This window comes from Mustela lutreola, chromosome 4 (assembly GCF_030435805.1).
Source record: "Mustela lutreola isolate mMusLut2 chromosome 4, mMusLut2.pri, whole genome shotgun sequence".
NCBI classification, from domain to species: Eukaryota; Metazoa; Chordata; class Mammalia; order Carnivora; family Mustelidae; genus Mustela; species Mustela lutreola.
In genome coordinates, this window is record NC_081293.1 from 159,512,526 (window position 1) to 159,532,976 (window position 20,451).

Below are 20,451 nucleotides of genomic sequence, written 5' to 3' on the forward strand. Positions count from 1 at the left end.
GTCATAATCTCAGGGTTGTGGGATTGGGCCCCGTGTTGGGCTCTGTGCTGAATTGCTTGGAGTTCTCCCCTCTCCCTCTGCCCCCCACCTCCCCTGCCTGCTCCTAATTTCTCTTTCTCACTAAAAAAACAAAAAAGGTAAAAAAAAAAAAAAAAAAAAAGAAGGCTCTGAAGTGATGTACCTTAGAAACAAGGGTGAATCAGAAGTAGACTAAAGCCTAACAAAACTTGCAAAGTAGCCCAGATTCATCTCAGCTTATGACTAGAATAAAAAGATCAGCATCCCCACCACCTTTTCTGACAAAAAGGAGAGTTCTTTGGAACTCTACATTTAAAACAGAAAAGCTTGAAAAGTTTATCAGAGTAATGAAAATCATTTGAAAAAATTAAACTGAATATTCTAGAGCTGAAGGAGATCAGTATCTAAAAGTAAGAACTCTAAGGTAGAAGCAGGTAGACATGATGGAAAACAGGGTTAGTGAACTAGAATGGGTCGTTAGAAAATATCCAAAGTAGGGAGAAGATGGCTGTCCTGAACTCCAAGGCAGGCACTCTTAACTCTTAGAAGATGGCTTTTTTTACTTAGGAAAACTCTTTTTTTTTTTTTTTTTTTTTTTTTTTTAGTATTGTCATTATTTAGGAGTCTCTTTATTTCTAGATTAGGGGTTCTTCCTTATGCTATCGTTCCTTCCTCCCACCAGTATCTCTCCCCAAAGTACCTAGAGATGTCCCAGCAGGCTTCTGAACAATAATGAGAAAGCCATTGGTAATTAAAAGAAAGCAACTGTGGAGGAGCACCTGGCGGGCTCAGCTGGAATATCACGCAACTGTTGATCTTGGAGTCATGGGTTTGAGCCCCACACTGGGTATAGAGATTACTAAAAATAAAAATAATAAACTTTAAAAGTATTTTTAATTAAATAAATAAATTTAAAAACCAGGTGTGGAGAAAGGGTTGGCATTCATTAAGTGTGACCACATAACAAGAGCTGCTTTTTCCTTAAAAAGTTGAACATCATGAAAACAAGAGGTAGAATGTTCTTTCACTAATATCACTAATATTACTTTTCACTAATATCCCTCTGGGGATAGATGTGTTGTGACATCACTTTTTACTCCATCACTTTGTGCTTATTTTGAGCTTATAATTTCACCTGAGAACTTTTGGGACTTCATCAAAATCAAAAGCTTCTGCACAGCAAAGGAAACAGTCAAGAAAACAAAGAGGCAACCCACGGAATAGGAGCAGATATTTGCAAATGACAGTACAGACAAAAAGTTGATATCCAGGATCTATAATGAACTCCTCAAACTCAACACACACAGAACAGACAATCATATCAAAAAATGGGCAGAAAATATGGACAGACCCTTCTCCAATAAAGACATACAAATGGCTATCAGACACATGAAAAAATGTTCATCATAACTAGCCATCAGGGAGATTCAAATTAAAACTACATTGAGATACCACCTTACACCAGTTAGAATGGCCAAAATTAGCAAGACAGGAAACAACATGTGTTGGAGAGGATGTGGAGAAAGGGGAACCCTCTTCCACTGTTGGTGGGAATGCAAGTTGGTGCAGCCTCTTTGGAGAACAGTGTGGAGATTCCTCAAGAAATTAAAAATAGAACTTCCTTGTGACCCTGCCATTGCACTCCTGGGTATTTACCCCAAAGGAAAACTCTTCAAAGGATCTCATGGGCGTGAAACAATAAACCCTTGGTTTGGTTTCAGTAGGAGAGAAATGAGAAAACAAAAATAACATTTATTCCACATAAAAAGTTATACAGAAGTTTGTGACTGGTGCCCTGGGAGTTAAACATAGTCAGACAAGTCCTAAAAAGAGGAATGGCACCCAGGTGAGATGTGAACAGGAAGATACTCTGTGGTCAGGTTGGTATTATCTTCGTGCCTCCATCAGATCATGGAATACACTAGTGTGGGGGAACCGGGGAGGAAAGTCTGGGCCGGATCCCGCAGAGTGAGAGCAGCAGTGTGGGAGCTGGGACAGTGGAGAGCTGTTGAGTTTAAAGGCTAGAGCTGGAATTCCCAGCAAGCTGACCTGGAGTGAGCCAGAGCCCTCTGGGAAATTCCCTGACATCTCCATGATTTTTGTACATGCTGTGGGTTGATGGGATCCCCAAACTTCCTTTGGAGCTGGGGGTTTCAACCCTTTCCCTGGGAGACTGAAGCCCCCCACACCACTGTCCATGGAGCCTGCTCGCTCCATAGGGAAAGTGCTCCTGTCCGCCGTAGCCCTCCTGCAGCCCCACGGCTGTCATCGCAGCCATCCACAGAAAACGTAGTGTGAATTCAGTTCTTCTTCCGTCCCCCTCTTGCCCTTCCCCCAATCCTACTTCTCCATCCTTAAGCTGAATGGGGATGTCAAGTTAGGGATCTTTATCTGGAATCGAAATGCGGGGGCTTAATTATCGCAGACAAAACCACTAATGAGGAAACCACATTATTCTTCACATACAAGGCTGTTTTGATGGAAACTAATTTATGGCAAGTGCTCTATCCTCTAGCCTTCATTATAAAAGGGCCTCTGTCCTCATGTGTTCTTCCCCCTTTCCCTCCCACCAACCCTCCTCCCCTATCTCCCACCACTGGCCTCCCACAGCCTGCATCACTTCGCTATTTCATTAGCTCAGTCTCACAGGAGATCAGAAACAGGAGATAGTGCTTTCCGCACTTTTTATGGGAAAGGAAGTGATGAAGCAGTGGGGTTGACTCCAGACAAGCTCGCCAAATAGCAACGCTTTCTTTGGGAGTCTCTCACTTTTCTTCTTGGCTGCCTTTCCCTCCCGTCTTTCTCTTTCTGTCCCTTATCCTCTCATTGCCACTTACTAACTAGCTGGTTGAAGCCTCGTTGGCCCTCACCTAATCAACCTCTTCCAAGCTCTTTAGTTCCATAGAAATAAGGATCTGACCTGGGCTGGGTGCTGGCCACTGGCGTGGGGCCGCTGGTGTAGGGGTTTTCTTGCCTACAGCGGAAGAGAGGACAAGTAGCCTTCAGGAGGTGGGGGTGGGGAGGTAATAAGGTTCAGAAAGCAAAGCCAGTTGGTGGAAAACCATCCATCCAGGGTGAGGAACCTTCCCGGTGGGCTACTGCAGGAGAGGCTGGGAACCACCAAACAGTGACTAATGCAGTTAGAGAAATTACTGGTTACTGGCCCTCTACCATCCCTATTGTCATATAGCTTTTCTTCCCCAGCAGCTTTCCTGTAGAATCAGCAATGAAACCCATGCACTGGCCTTTGTGGCCACAAGCAGGCTTGGCCAAGACACCTGTGTTCCACACCAGTGCCCAGCTCCTGAGAGGTGAACTGGAAGCTGGCTGCTCCAGAGATGGAGGAGGGGTTTGTGTGGGATGGCCAGTCTCCAGAGACTGTGACCCAGAAGGAAGGAGGGAATTTTGTGTAGGGCTGGGCAGTGCATCTCTTCTTCTAGACTGAATCCTCCATAACAGGGCCACTTCTTTCTACTTTTGTGTGCTCATTCAGTCTTAACATACACGACAGGGCTCAAACCTGGGAGTGCAGCAAAAAAATAAAAGAATAAATACACGGATATATCTTTCTCCTAAAGTGACGTATGCCCATCTTGCACCTGGTATGTGTTGGTCTTTCATGGCACTTGGTCTCCCACGTTCACACATGGTAGCTCCCCTCTCCTCCCCTCTTCCTCCCTCTGCTCCCCTGAACCAGGGGAGCTATCAGAACCAGGACAACCATTACATCATGTGTGTCTCCTTTGGAAGCTGGGGTCCTAGCTAAGGGCAGCAGTCCAGAAGGACCGTAGCGGAAGCCAACAGTCTGGACAGTATGAAGGCTAGATAATGGAGGGTGAGCTGGAGTGGACTGGTGGTCTCTGTCAAGGCCAGTGTGGACATGGCCAGTGTCTGGGATGCTGCCATGGGTTCTGCCCCATCAGGCTGCCTGACCTTGAGCCTGCCACTCACTTTTTGCCAGATGAAGCCATGCAAAGTGGCAGGAGCAACACAAAGCTCCTTTGGGGGCGGAGACAGGGAGGGACCATGTTTCCGGTCACGTGGCCCTCCCTTCAGTTGGTAGGGGCCTTCTGGAAGGCTGGGTTGATTCCATGCATCAGATCTTGGCAGGAAAGGGAACTCTGATTCCTTCACAGAGCCTGCCCTTGGAAGTGAGGAGATGGGTCCCTCAGGCAGAGAGTCTGCTGATTCTTTTAAGCCTTCTGAATGTCCCATGCTGGATTCAGACCACCGGGTCCACCAGCAGTGGTATTCACAAGTATTTTGGACACCAGACAATGCTGTTCTTAATGCAATGACACATGAGTGGTGAATAAATCAATTCCACCTTCCCTTCATGCTGGGCAGGGAAGCAAGAAACTCCCATAGTTTTCTGTCTTCCATTTGGAGCTAAAATCATTTTTTTAAAAATTTTAATTCCAGTGTGGTTAACACACAGTGTTATATTAGTTTCAGTTGTACAATATAGTGATTCATCAATTCCATACATTACTCTGTGCTCATCGTGATAAGTGTGCTCTTAATCTCCTTCACCTATTTCACCCATCTGCCCCTCCGCCCAACTTTTCTCCCCTCTGGTAACCATCAGTTTGTTCTCTAGAGTGAAGAGATCATATTTGTGTATAGGAAGAAAGAGCCCCAGAGACTCACCCAAAAGGGTCAATGCTCAGAATTCTCCCAGACCAGGCTGGAGACAGGGCGATATCCAGCCCCTGGGGTAGGACTCATGCTGCTTGGCCAGAGGCTGATTGCTTACCCAGGCCACAAATCTGGAGCCAGCTTTCTCCCTGCTGTGCCAGTCCTGCTAACACTAATTACTCACAGGGCTTGTCATTACTTCCAGATTGCCAAAGAGAATAGGGCTTTACCTTTCTTTAGTTCTTGTTTTCTTTATTCAGTGGCTCAATGAATAGGCTTCCAGGGCTGAACAGTAAAGTGTGGCTCTTGCTGCTGGATGTTCACGTAGCAGCTCTGTTTTTCCACAGTGATAGCCTGGCTTGCCAAGAATGAATTAAATGGTTCCACAGAATCATTTGCTCCATTCCTAATCAGCTTTGTAAAGTATTTTCCTTCCTCCCACTAGTTTAAGAGGGACATGCTGACTCCCTTGGTCAAACACCTCAGGCAAGGGTTTTTGGGAAAGGGAGAAATAGAAAACTATGAGAGGCCCTTCTAGACATCTAGGGGGGAATGGAGCAGTCTGGGCTGAGTACAAGCTTGGCCCCAGAACAGCAGACAGGACAGGAAACACAGCAGGGCTCCACCCGGGCTGTGGAGACAGAGATGCTGGGAAGCAGAGATTTCCAGGTCCATGGCCCTGGGGCACAAAAAAATCACCAATGGTAGTCACAGATCCCAGTTCCCTGACTTACTCCCGCTGGAAGATCCTGAAAGATCCTTCCAAACCTGTTTCTCTGCCTCAGAGGAGAGACTTCCCAGAGTAACTGCCTCATTGTTATCTTCCACTTTGTGGCTTTCTGACTACCAGTTGCCATGGAGACCATGTGCATCTTGACAGGTCTGTGTATGGCCATTCCTGCTACTGTGATGCTTCTCTCCTCTCTATTATGGGAGACCTAGTTGGTTCTCTTTTCCAGTCCAAAGACCCCATAGTGGGAAAGTAGGAAGAAGAACTGTCATCTCCAAGAGTGTCATACTCTTAGAACCACAAAGCAGCACTACCTGTGTCTTTTCATGTCCAAATTCTTCTCTGGCTCTCCTTCCCCTTAAAGCTCTCTCTTTTGAGGACTCCAGGAGCCCAGTGAGAACCACGTGAGAGGCCAGTCAGAGGGTCACAGCTCTGGGCTACAGCCCATCATCCCTCATGTCTTTCCTGGGGAGCAGTCCCTTACTGAGATTTGCACATGGCTCTCTCCATCAGCTCAGTGCAATTCTTTACTGGGACATGACTTCAGCTTGCTGTTCTGCCATGTGGGGGGTCTTCAGGAACGAGGTTCACTGTGACTTTCAAAGCAGTAAGGATGCATCTTTCTCCCAAACCTCCTCCTTTTCTCACATGTGTGGATCATCATTGGACTTGTCCCACCAGCACTGCATTCCAGATAGCTAAGAAGAGCAGAGGGCTCATGAGTTTGATTATGACACTTATGCTCTGGCACAATTCCCACTTCTAGCACTTATGGTGGACATGGCTAATGGAGCAACTCTTTTCTAGTGAGCCTTAGAATCCTTCTCAACACCATGTATCAGACTACTACTACCACTCTGTGGGTGTTGGTTTTCAGACTGACACCTTTCCACCTTCCTCATCATAAGCTCCCCATTGACTCCCCTCTCCCTCCAGCTAGCACACCAATTAATGGTCCAAAGTAACAGATGTTTAATGCCACATTGACCCTAATAGGATGTACTCTCTGCTTGGGGCGAGGGGAGGTTGCATTTTTAACTCAAAAACATTAGTAATAGGTAAGCATGCTTGACTAGGGGGTGGGGGATGTCCTGGAGTACAACACTATTAAGGATAGAATTTGTCCCTTTTCAGAGTTGATGGATGCACCTCTTCCCACCATTTGTTTGTTTCTGTCTCACTGGCGAGGTAAAGGGAAGTTGTATTCTAGAATTTATTGGTCCAGATTAGCTGTAAGTGTCCTGGGAGGTAGAGAGGGCAACTTGAGTCTTAGCCAACAACATCTCTCCTATAGTAAACCCTGTCATAATCAGGCCAACCCCTGGTCATAGGAGCAGCTGTTATAACTACAGGTCTTGCCATGTGGACATTTTTTCCTGACACAAAAGAAGGGGGAGGTGATGAATTGCAGCTCAATTATTTTTATGAGTTGCCTTGTGTATTGGATTCATTAATGGGTATCAAAGGTAAACAAAACTGGAATTTAACATACAAAATAGCTAAGATATGTCTTCATAAATGCATCAAAAAAATAACAACAAAAGCAAGCAGGAATCAATAAAATAATATCCTCAGTTTCAGCCTGTCTTGAAATCCAAGATTTAATTATGTAGCTCATGGCTAGGAATCCATTCCTTCTGATTTACCCCCACAATCTCATTACTACATGGGTTCTCTTACCCTATTATTTGGGACTTTAACATTTGATTGCATTGCTTCCCAGGCTTTTTCATGCTTATAGCACTTCTGTTTCCAGTTTGTTGGCTTTGCTTGGGTTCTTGCAGGCCGGTCCCATGTTGTACTCAAAGATTGTAAGGATCTCAGGCTTTAGATCCGCTGACCTTCCTCTGACATTGGACCTCCCTGAACACTTGCCCGCTTCCTCCAATGCAGCCCACAGTATTGTCCCAGGCCTTATAACAGAATTCCTACCTTGCTTCTCTGCCCATCAATCCCATTGCTCCAGGATTGGGGCTCAAGTAAATTTTCCTTCGTCAGGGGCTGAATCTGGAGTCATTTCTCTTGCAAGTGGTAGATGGATGTGACAGCCACCATACAGCTTTAAATTCAGGAAGATGTTGGTATGGCTCTTGGATGGACTCTTCCCTAAATGCATGAACCTAGATAAGTAGTGTCTTCAGAGACTCTGTTTCCCCATTTGTACAATGGGTTAATGGTAACCATCTCATATATGGATTTAAAGATTAAATAAGATAACATATTAACATATATAAAGCATTTGACTTGGGATAGTTCAATGAATTCTCATTTCCTTTTCCTCTTCCTTCCCTCATGAAACCCACAGAGCATGAAAACTCTGTTTCCAGTTCCTCTCCTTTAAAAGGAAGATGGTCTATGATATGCTTCTCAGTATTCTATCTTAAAATGGATTCCTGATTTTGCATCCCTAACATCTACTAATGTACCAAAAAGGGCTGAAATCTAATACATTAAGTGAAGTGCTTTTAATGCTTGAGACTTAAAGGAAGATTTAGCTTATAATCCAAACATGCAGGAACATGAGGTGCATTCAGAGGAAGATGCTGCTAGATAATATGAATGAGAAAGATTCGATCTGTGCTGGACCATAATGAAATGACTGAGAAGATGGTTAATGGTTTTAGGATGAAAGCTTTTAGCTCCAGACCACCAGTTCCCCTCCCCCATCCAGGGGAAACTCATGGATCTATTACCGGCTGCTGGGAGAGACTGGCTGGAGCCAGCTGTAGTGCCATGGGGAGTGTGCTGTCAGAACTAGGTCCCATGCCCTTGAGTTGGTCTCACACACTTGCTCAACTTGTTTCCTCACCCATAAAATGGGTACAACATGTGCTGAACGGGAGTGTGAAGTCCTTGAAATGAGAAACAAAACAACCAGGGCTCCCCCAGAGGCCTGGCTGTGTGCCACTCTCTACTACAAACTGAAACGGGTTAATGAGTGAGTTCGGTTTGGCTTCTTTGGGAATTTGACCTGGATCTGGAAAAGCATATGTCCTGACATCTCTTCTTTTAACTGTGACTAGATTTTTCTGCAGTTTTTTTTTTAAGGATTTATTTATTTATTAGAGAGAGAGAGCACACATGCATGTGCACGAGAGGGAGGAGAGGCAAAGGGAGAGAATCTTATTTTTAAGCAGACTCTACACAGTGTGGAGCCCAACTCGGGGCTCGTTCCCATGACCTATGAGATCATGACCTGAACTGAAACCAAGAGTTGGATGCTCAACCTACAGAACCATGTAGGCTTCCCATTTTTCAGTAGGGTTTGAGGAAAATGGCTGATTTTTAGAGTTTTGGGGCCAAAGCATTTAACAGCAACTGATTTTAGGGGCACCCAATTAGCAGTCCCCGGGCCCTCATCTGGTCTCAAAAAACACTGGTTTAGTGGGACTTTAATAGTTGTTCCTCCAAAACATGGATGCATGCTCTAAAGTCTTTGGAAATTGCTGAGTAAATAAAATGAAACAGATTTCTTACTGCACAGCTTTCCAGATATTCAAATAAGCCACTATACATCTCCAAGATGGGGCCATGTCACACACATTGTCTCTCAAATGTGTTTGACCGTGGTCCCTGTACTTTTTGTATGTGGGATATTTTTAGAGACCAGTGGTCCTTGGCATGCTTTGGCAAGCACTATTCTAATAATTTTTTATGGATCTGGGAAAAAATGTTTACATTATAATATTAAGTATGAGAAACCATGCTACTAAATTTCATGTACTGTAAAATCATGATTATGTTAAAATGTATTTAAGAGACTGGCAGGAAATATATCAAAATATTAATATATTAACCAAAAGCAGTAATCTCAAGAGGGAAGAATTATGGGTAGCTTTTATATTTACTTTCGTATGCTTTCCAGTTTTTCTACATTGAACATGTATTACCTTTATCATCCAGAAATTTTACTTTGATTTTTTTTCTTTTTGGTCAAACAATCTCAGAAGGGATTGTTTCTTTTCCAAGTACAATGTTGGATCCACCTGAATGAAATATGCCTTTCACTGCACCCTGAGAAGATGGAAGAAACATAAAAAGCCTTTAGAAGCCCTTGAGGAATTTCGAGGGCAATAAAAGCAAAGACTGTAAACCAAAGGAAAACACACAAAGTTGTAAGAGTAGTCAGAGAAAAGTGGGGGCAAGGGATATTGAGTATCTAAAGAGAAAAAAATAAGAAGCATAGCCTTTCCTGGAAAGGAAAAGAAGGCTCATGGTAAAAAACAACTGTGGGGTTTTTGTGAGAACCCACCAAGGTAAGGAAGAAGCCAGCCAATAGCCCAGAGCCAAATGGCTGACCGGAGGTTCATGCTCACAGCCCACCTTCCTGCCTCCGGGCAGACCACCTCCAAGTCATCATCGGGTTTGTTTACATAAGGACAATACATGGTATTAGTTTATATATGGGCTCCCCAAACCCATCTCAGGATCCTGAATCAATGCAATGAGGCCTGACGAGGAGAAAAACGTAGAAGAATGGTCTATGGCCAGGGCTGGATGAGTGGGAGGGAGGTGTGAACAGTTTTGTAAGCCCCACAGATTCCAAAAGTGGCAGTTTAATATACTCTGGAAGTTGACTGTCTGGGTTTAAATCTTGGCTCCACCATTTACACGTGTATGGTTTTGGATGCTTTTCTTAACTTCTCTGTGCTTTAGTTTCTCTAAAATGAGGATTATCTTTTTTTTTTTTTTTAATTTTTTATTTTTTATAAACATATATTTTTATCCCCAGGGGTACAGGTCTGTGAATCACCAGGTTTACACACTTCATAGCACTCACCAAATCACATACCCTCCCCAATGTCCATAATCCCACCCCCTTCTCCCAAACCCCCTCCCCCCGGCAACCCTCAGTTTGTTTTGTGAGATTAAGAGTCACTTATGGTTTGTCTCCCTCCCAATCCCATCTTGTTTCATTTATTCTTCTTCTACCCACTTAAGCCTCCATGTTGCATCACCACTTCCTCATATCAGGGAGATCATATGATAGTTGTCTTTCTCTGCTTGACTTATTTCGCTAAGCATGATACGCTCTAGTTCCATCCATGTTGTTGCAAATGGCAAGATTTCATTTCTTTTGATGGCTGCATAGTATTCCATTGTGTATATATACCACATCTTCTTGATCCATTCATCTGTTGATGGACATCTAGGTTCTTTCCATAGTTTGGCTATTGTGGACATTGCTGCTATAAACATTCGGGTGCATGTGTCCCTTTGGATCACTACATTTGTATCTTTAGGGTAAATACCCAATAGTGCAATTGCTGGGTCATAGGGCAGTTCTATTTTCAACATTTTGAGGAACCTCCATGCTGTTTTCCAGAGTGGCTGCACCAGCTTGCATTCCCACCAACAGTGTAGGAGGGTTCCCCTTTCTCCGCATCCTCGCCAGCATCTGTCATTTCCTGACTTGTTGATTTTAGCCTAAAATGAGGATTATCTTAATAACGGTCTCTTTTTGTTGTTTTGAGGCTTCAGTGGAGTAATATATGCAAAAGACTTGGCAGCAGGCCCTTTATAAGTGGTAGCATTAGTATTTTCTTAAAAGATTTTATGCATTTATTTGTCAGAGAGAGAGAGCATGGACAAGCAGGGGGAGAGGCAGGCAGAAGGAGAAGCAGGCTTCCTGCTCAGCAGGGAGCCCAGTGCAGAGCTCGATCCCAGAACCTCAGGATCATGACCTGAGCCAAGGGCAGACACTCAACTGACTGAGCCACCCAGGCATCCCAGTGGCAGCAACTGTTTTAATGAAGAAGTGAATAACACCTGTAAGTAATTATCCAGGTTTTCCAGGATAATTATCAGGATGGGAATGTCATCCTGATTTCTGGACTTCAAATTACTTCTCTAATAAGTGGCCCTATCAGGCCATACTCAGGCCACACTGAGCGAGTGAAGTTTCTTAACTTGCCCTTCTTGCTCAGCATATTATGAACATGAGCACAATTATCAGAGGAGTTTAACTTCTTTTCAGTCAGGTTTAGAGCTTTTGTCAGTTGAAGGTCTATTATTCTGGTAATTCTTGTCCTAGTCAATAAGTAAATGATTAGGTGAATGAATGGCCCTCTGCAGAGGTACCCACTGACTGAAGGTGGGAGGCCAATGAATACCAGCCCATGCGTTCCAGACTCTCCTCTCATTCTCAAGTCATTCATCTGGGATTATTTTCTCTCTCCTGTAACAGTTTTCGCCCCTCTTCCTTGACCATTCTATCTGTCCCAAAGATAGAGTTTAAAGCTGTGGAATCTTTTCATTCTTTTATATTTACAATATTATTTCACATCAGAATGACTACATAGACCCCCACTCAGAACATTGGTATTCTCTTTCAAGTTTCCTTAGGCAACAGTTCTTTCTCAGGGCAGTGTCATTTGCTGTTTTATCCTCATGAGCTGCAAGAGCGCATGTCCCCTCCTGGCGGGGGAGAAGATCATTCCCAGCCCCTGACAGCTGTTGCTTCTGCCTATTCACTGTGGGCCTGTTTGGCCAAAGCACTGTGTGGAGGGCTGGTCTTTCCTGTTTTCCAGGGCAGGGATATCCTCAGGCTTCTTTTAGAACACTCAGCTCAGTACTGCATCTCCGGACTGATGAATGCTCCAACCAGCTTGTGAGAGTCACGTCTGTCGTATGCAAGCAGACAAGGTGAATTATTGAACTAACAGCTTTCTTAGGTACGGCTTCTGCAGTGTGATCAATTATGTATAATGTTCACTCAGGCAAAAAAATAAAAATGAAGTGGCTACACGCCGGAGAGTTTCAAGGCTGCTGGACACATCAGGCTTGCCAGATACAGTGTGCTCCCCGCTGTTTCCCTACAAATGTGGTGTTCGGCCCCTCAAGGTCCCTTTGTAAATTTTGTCTAATTCGTCCGATTTGCCTGATTCATCTGATTACGTGCATGGCACATAACAGTAACAATGATAGTAACAGCTACCATTTTATTGAGTGTGTTAGGTGTTCTGTGTGTGATTAAATCCTCCTAACGAGTCCCTGAAGGAGGTCCTATTATAAGCCCTGTTTTACAGGGGAGGAAATGGAGCCTGGGAGGGTTTGCATAGCTGAGAAGGAGAAAAGTCTAGTCTGCCTGGCCCCGGAGCTTACATATTATACACTACATTATGTTGCTCTTTGGCACTTAATACATTTTAATTAATGTTGGTTGTGTGAATAAATAGACACATGAATAAATGTCAGAGTAAATGGTCTCACAGAGGGGATATGAAGGCAAAAGGCCTGTCTGAAAATGGAAGGAGGGTTTATATCCTGTTTGATTTCTGGAGACAGAGAACAGCAGCTGCTGTAGAGACCCTGACCATGTGCTCTTAGAAGTGACGACAGAGTAAATGGAAGGTTCAAACCCCAGCTTTGGTAAAGGCTGTCTTATTCACCACACATCCCTTGTTTCCAGCATAATGGGTGTATAAATAGGAATTGAAAATATCTGATGAATAGATGAATGAATGAAGTTTAGGAATGTCACATGTTCCAGTCCCATTCAAAAACTATATATAAATTTCCAAGTAGAGGGTCATATTGAGACCTCCGGGTGATGGCTTCTGACAAATATAATGTCCTGCCTTTCACAAAATCAACTTTAGGAAGATTTTCTTCCTGCTTTACATTGGGGGTGAGGATCATCGTAGAGCCTGCAAAAGATTGCTTGAAGAGCCAATAGCTCTTGAAAAGGTTTTTTAAAAATTTTAAGCTAATGAACAAGACACATGTGGAGCCTATTTTCCATCAATTTCACATGGCTTTTTTTTTTTTTTTTTTTTTTTTAATGAGCTTATACACTTGGCAGAACATCTTAAAGTTTGGTTGACCCCAAAATATCCAAAATATGATTTGAGTCATTTACCCAACCTCTCTTGTCCCCATCCCGTGTCAATAACTGATACATGATTTTCCTTCCTTCCTTCCTTCTTTTTTGGGAGTGGGATGGGTGGGGAGGTATCATAATTAGCTTTGAACTTTGAACTTTGAGCTTTGAACTTCTCGGCGGAGTCTTTAGGTTGACTTTGGTTTTTCTTTTCTGTTATTAATTTTTACTTGGTAGCCAATTGAAAGGAGCATAGATATCATTTTACTAAGATTTTGTGCTTTACAGCTTTGTCCCTTGAATTATCTGAGCCTTGGTTTCTATTTTTATAAAATGAGTATCAAATGCCTTCTTCCTGGATGAATAGCCAGTGCCAGGCACAGAGCCCAATGGATAGTCTGCAGTCAACAAATGCTCCCCTGTTTCTTCAGCTGTGCAAAGCAGGTAGGCCTGAGCTTACTGCATAGTATCCTCCCAGACCGGATGTGACCAAACTGGGGGTGGATTTTAGGAGACAGAAAGAAGGTCATGATATACATGTGCTCTGTGTGCATGAGGCACTCAATAAAGACCAATTTGCCTGTTCTGCCAAACAGAGCAGTGAGCCAGATTAATGAAAAGGCGGTGAAGGGAGAGTCATGCTGTTCATACACGCAAACACAATTGTGTTCTTCAGTTCCACGTCGCAGAAATGCTTCATGGAAGACACCCTAATCATAAGGGTCTCCTGCAGCAGTTGAGGAATGTACTGGAAAGACCTGGGTCTGACTCCTGCTTTTATTATATACACTTGAATTCTGGCAAGTGGAGCTTACCTCTGTGAGTCAGTTTATTCATGTGTCACGTGTGCCTAGCCAGGCTCCATGCATTGTGAGAGGATTCAGTAGCTAACTCGGAGCATGCAAGACACTCCCCTCAGTGGAAAACCTGCCGAAAGTGCTCAATAAACGTAGTTACCTACTTCCTCCCCTTTTCTTTTTCTTCCTCATAAGTAAAATGGGAATAATGGTAGGGCCTTACTTGTAAGAGTTGTTACTAAGATTAAATGTAAAACATTTAGACAAGTGCCTCTTCCTTGGTAAATGCTGTATGGATTGAGGTTAATTTATTTTCGGGTGTACTTCTGTGATGGAGACTGGGCAGAGAAAGTCTGTGTTAGAAATCTTTTTCTACTTGGATCTGGACAAGAAATACAAATGAAAGGAAATAAATAACTCATGTATCTTAGCAGCTTTTCTTCTTTCAGGGCATTTGAGTTTTGGTTGTCTTTCCACGGCATTTCAAGGTTGGTCAACTTAACTTGGAAATATTTAAATAAACTACAATGGAAAACATTTTCCATCCTGCCCTGGCCAGATTCTCCACGCGAGGGCTGATCCCAGATGCCACTGATATCCTTGATCCAGACCAGTATTTCATTTATTGAAATGTGGTGTCTGAAACTCAAGTACAAGAAGATGTAAATGAGGAAAAGATGTCCAGTGTCCACAGGGCGTGACCTAAATGACTTCCATACTCAGTATGGAAGACCAATCCTTGGCGCATATGACTTCCCTGTGTGTTTCAGAGCTGCGTGATCAAGACTGAGTCCCCAGCATGGTCACGTGGATTCATTCCTACTTTGGAAAGGGTGTACTGGGACTGAGGGATTGATTTGGAGCCCCTGGTTCCATTTCTTCCAGGCTGTGTGATCTCAGATGAGACGTCTCCTTTCTTGAAAATGTTCTAAAAAAATGCCTACCTCAGGGTCTTCCTGAAGATTAAATGGAGCAAATATAGGAAAGCTCATAGAAAGCTATAAAGTGTTCTATAAACATGGGGCCTTTTGCTCTGTGGACTATTTAGGTCTGTTCTTTTTTTCTGCTTTGGCCCCTTTCTGGCTTCCTTCCCACTTGGATGTTTCCATAACTGCCCAGCAGTTTCTCTGAGCAGCTCCCTTCTTTCTTCTGCCTCTGTGGCCCTATCTCCCTTGAGGTTCATTGGCTAAAGGCCTAGGAAGGGCAAAAGGTGAGGTTGGAGATGGGGCTAGAGATTGGGAGCTGGGCTATTTGCTTCCTGCTGCCTCTTTTGGAAGTGAGTTAAATAAAAAATAGTAGGAGATATTTTCAGTGACTTGGGCAGAGCTGAAATGGGGCAGGAACAGGACCCTAAGAAATGTAGACTTCCACAGCAGGCCTCAGGTAGGCAGGCAATCAGGAGGGAAACTTCTAGGCTAGTGCTAGTGAAGTCCACAATTTCCTCTTATTCCTGTTCCAGTCTCAGTATTAAGCCATCCTGTGCTCTAACTCTGTTTTTTCTGTGTGGATTATTCTTTTTTGGCCTGCTACTGGGTCTCTTTCACTCAGGAAAGACTAGCAGAGTCCTCATGGCATTATGCAATATGATAGAACAAGATTCTGAAGATCTGTGTAATTTATGTGAGTGTGGCAGAGAGTTTAATACATGTAGAAGTGTTGATTTCAACACTGTAATCCACAGGCCTTCACCCTGCATATCATGCCAACCTGGGATCCACATGCCAAGTCCAGCCTCTCTGTTCCCTTAACCACCTCCACAATTTCAACCCAAGCCACCAATTTCCTCACTGCACCAACCCGGTAGCTTCCCAGCTCCTGCTCCAACTTCCATTTCTTTCCTCTTGTAATCCCCCTCTAATCCATTTTTCACAAGCACCCCACAAACAGTGACCTTTTAAAAATTTAAATCAGATATTATTGCTCTCCTACTCAAACCTTCCAATGGCTTGGAGTAGAAATCCAAGGTCTTTAATCCTACATTACGATCTTTTAGATCTGCCCTCTCATATTCAGAAGCACTGGCCTCATGTGGTTATTGAGCCCTTGAAATGGGGCTGGTCCACACTGAGATGTGCTATAAGTGTAAAATAGCATACTAGATATTGAAGGCTTTGGATGAAAAAAGGGAAATGAAAACATCTCAGTAGTTTTTATATGGCTTATGTGTTGAAATGATGTCTTAGATATGTTGGGTGAAGTGAAATCTATTATTAAAATTAGTTTCACAAGTTATTTTACATGTATGTATATATGACTACCAGAGAATTTTAGATTATGTATGGTGGCTTGCATTATGTTTGCATTGGACATCACTGATCTAAATTAATCTGAATCTCAGCCACACTGCTCTCCTTTCTCTTCCATGAATAGGCCGAGCTCAGTTCTACTCCAGGGCATTCGCTCTCGCTGTTAACTCTCCATGGGATGGTTCCCCCAGTCTGGGCATGGATGGCTCTTCATTTAGACATCATCTAAATGTCACCAGCTTTGAGTAGCAATGCTGTTGTTTTTATTCCCACATCACCCTAGTTATTCTCTGTATAACATTGGTCATGGACTGATAACTTTCTGCCTTCCTTTCCTTACCCCTCTTTTTCCTTCCTTACCTCCCCATCGTTATGTCTATAAAAGAAGACACTCTGTCTTGCTTGCTGTGGAATGATGGGGATAAGAATAGATCCTGGCATATAGAAAGCACTAAAACAACATTTGTTGACTGAATGAATATGCTTTTGAGTCATGGAAGCCATGGAGACAGAATAGCCAAGGAAGCATTTATTGAGCATGTCTTACATTTCAGACGTTGACAAAATGACTATATTGTCAAAACAACACAATAACTCTATGCTATCTCATTTGGTTGGCAAACTATGTTTTTAGGGGTGAGTGGATGGATGGATGGGTAGGTGAATGAAACAAAGTGAAGAGTAGGTTCCGCTCACTTGGACTTCATTAGGCTCTGGGTGGAATGAGCAAGTAGTCAGTTTAATGTTTGTTCTACTTTGCTGTTTTATAGTCTTCTTCAGTCAGTTCTAAAAAGCATGAGATATCATCTGCTTGGTCTTCCATGACAGAACACATTAACCAGTGTTGTTTATTTCGTGACACTCAAACTATAAGCTGTCAAAACCAATCTGCCCATTTAATCGATTTTGGCTTATTTCCGAAAACTGAAATTTAGCCTTTTACTCTTGTTAGCAGTTATCCGTTTTCCAGTTAATCTGAATTTTCACAGGTCAAGGTATATCACAAATGGTGTGATTCCATTGCACTAACATTCACAGGCTCTGAGTAATTGAGAGTTGTAGCTATGGAGGCTCTTGGCTTGGGATGTGCTCTAACTTGTGGTGCTGACATAAGACAAAATCAAGTTACATTCACAGGGGAGAACAAGCAGGGTGGGAAAATGCCAGAAATAGCATCTCTTGTTTAAGGTTTCCTTACTTGATAAATGCAGCATATAAAATGTATATATAGAAACTGCTTGGGCTGCCTGCATTGGCTTGTTTCATTTGGAACACCATTTTTATTTTAGCCTCTGTTAGCTCTATGTCTGTACCTCAGTTTGCCGCCTGTACCATGAAAGAAAGTCCACCACAGACTGTCAACTACAGTACAAGCGTGTGGTGTGGTGTGTGTGTGTATGGTGTGTGTGTGTTATATGTGGTGTGTATATGGTGTGTGTGTATGTAGTATGTGTGGTATGTATGGTGTGTGTATGTTGCATATGGTGTGTGTAGGTGTGTGTGGTATGTGTGTAGTGTGTGCATGGTGTGGTGTGTGTGTATGTGTATGGTGTGTGTAGGGTGTGCATGGTATAGTGTGTGTATAGTGTCCGTGCATGTGTGTGTGTGTGTGTGTGTGGTGTGTGTAGTGTGTCCATGGTGTGGTGTGTGTATGGTATAGGTCTGTGTGTATGGTGTGTGTGGGGTATATGTGTGTGTGTGTGTGTGTGTGTGTGTGTACGTGACCTGAAGAGTCAGAGAACTGGTGGGTGGAGCTGGTGGGTGGACACCTGGAAGCCCTGGTGCCCTGACACATCTCAGCCATGTCTGGTGTCGTGCCTGCTCTGTTATGCTATCCCTACTGCAGGATTAGCTTCTGGAATAATACCCTGCATGACATCAGCAGAAGGTCCTTATTTTTTAGGAAATCCTGGGGGAAAGGCATCAAGAGAGCCCCTTCTAGTTCTAGAACTTCTGTAGGAGGCATTGTGGTTTCATTCCTCCCGTGACTGGGGGATGGAGGGGACTGTGGGTAGGCTAAGCAGAAGAAGCTACTTCTCTCTCTGAGCACATAAGCCAAAAAGAGGCCTTTCAACAACTTGAGGGAATGTACTGTCATGACTGTTGTCAAAATCACAATGAAAGGACCTGAGTAAAGGCAAGGTGGAAACCAGAAGTGCCCAAAGGAGGCAGTCAGAGGTGGCACCTCCTCCTGAGGGCACAGGTCCTGCGCACAGGCTGGTTCTAACACAGCCATGTTAGAACTTGACTGTACCCTACCTCAGTCCTTACCTTCCCTACAGCAGGGAAAACTGGGTCTGTATGGGGACATCTGTTTTCTAACCTATGGGTAGTAAGTCGACTGCAGCAGCTTTGGCCCTGGAAATGTCACACTGGAGTTCATTACCATTATTTCCTCTGAGAAGATTTTGAACTTTTAGGGTGATTGCTTTTAGAGGGCCCAGCACCACTGGAGGTGGTGACAAGACGTCTGCTCTGCGCTGGTGAGTCAGGCCACAGCTCTTGTGCTGGGCTCAGCTCTAAGCACCACCTGAAAAGGGACTGCAGCAGACCAGGGAGGGAGCAAGCAGATGGAAGGAGGCTAAAGGCTGGGGTATGAGGCTTGGAAAGGAACGTCAGGGGTAGGACATGTTCTGTGTGGACCCAGGGAGTGGAAATGGGCCTCAGGAGCAGGGGTTCAAGGGCACTGCAACTCCACTGGTATATTTGGTCTAGTTTAGAACTGCTCCTTATTTGAGTGGACTTCCTTGGGGATAGAAATGTTGCTACTGCTTCAGGCAGGGATGGTAAGGGAGGTAAACGAAGGTCTCAGGGATGATCCAGAGTTTGTGAGGCCCAGAGTTTATACGATTTGGGGATGCCTCTTAAAAACTACAAAAATACATGGAACTCCTGGTTGACTCAGTTGGTTGGGCTGATGCCTTCACCTCAGGTCATGATCCCAGGGTCCTAGATCGAGTCCTGCGTTGGGCTCCTTGCTCAGCAGGGAGCCTGCTTCTCTCTCTGCCTCTGCCTGCTTGTGCACACCCTTTCTCTCTCTCTGTCTGATGAATAAATAAATAAACAAAATCTTAAAAAAAAACACACACAAAAACACAAGCATGCAATTAGGTATAAATGTAAATGTTTATTTAGAATGTGAAAAGAAGCCACAACAGGTTACTGGGATCTTGGAGATTCAGATCTCTTCCCTTTGAGATCTTACCAGGCAATTTACCAGGGATACTTATCCAGAAACCCTTTTGCTTGTAACAATGTCTTCCCATGTCCACATAAAACATTCTACAGCTCTCAGCAGAACTCACAGCTCTCCAATGGGCCCCTGCAAGGAAGAGCCCTGAAGCTTAAACCTCATGACTTTGGGGTCCACACTTCTTGGCTGAACTTGCATCTGGGTTTAGAGTTCTGGGCCTGAGCAATGGCTGAGCAGACCCCAGGCCCCTACAGGGAGGGGAATAGGCAAGTCACAGACAGTGTGGGAGTCTGGGGAGAGAGAGCTAGTGTTGCTAGTCCCTACCAGCATCCTGGCATCGTGCAAGTCAGATACAGTTTTTTCTCCCTTCCTCAGTTATAGAAGACTTAAGGCTCTGGGATGTTAAGGGTCAAACTTGGTTATGTCCTAGCCAGTTTTCTTTTTCTCCCCTGATGCTGCTAAAGCCTTCCTATTGTGTGGGGGGAGAATGATCTCTTCCTTTTTTTTTTTTTTTTTTTTTAAGAATTTTTAAATTTATTTGACTGAAAGAGATCACAAGTAGGCAGAGCAGCAGACAGAGAGAGGGGGGGAAGCAGGCTCCCTGCTGAGCTGAGAGCCCGACACGGGGATGGATCCTAGGACTCTGAGATCATGACCTGAGCCAAAACAGAGGCTTAACCCACTGAGCCACCCAGGTGCCCCAGAATGATCTCTTCTTAAGGACAGATTGGGCTGGAGGGCAACGTGTGCATCTGTCCAGCCTGAACCATGATGAACATGCCAGTGTCTTACCATCGACACACATGTGTGTTCAAACCTCAGAGAACATGCTTGTACACCCAGGGGAAGGATTCTTTTGTGGGGGCCAAATGTTGAGGCTCAATGTGATGCAATGACCACTGACATCCATGGGGACATCAACTTTTATCCAAAACAACAGTCTGGAGTCTGGCATTTTTTTTTTCTCAGAGCTGCCTCTAATTCTTCCTTAAGCCCAAGAGAAAATG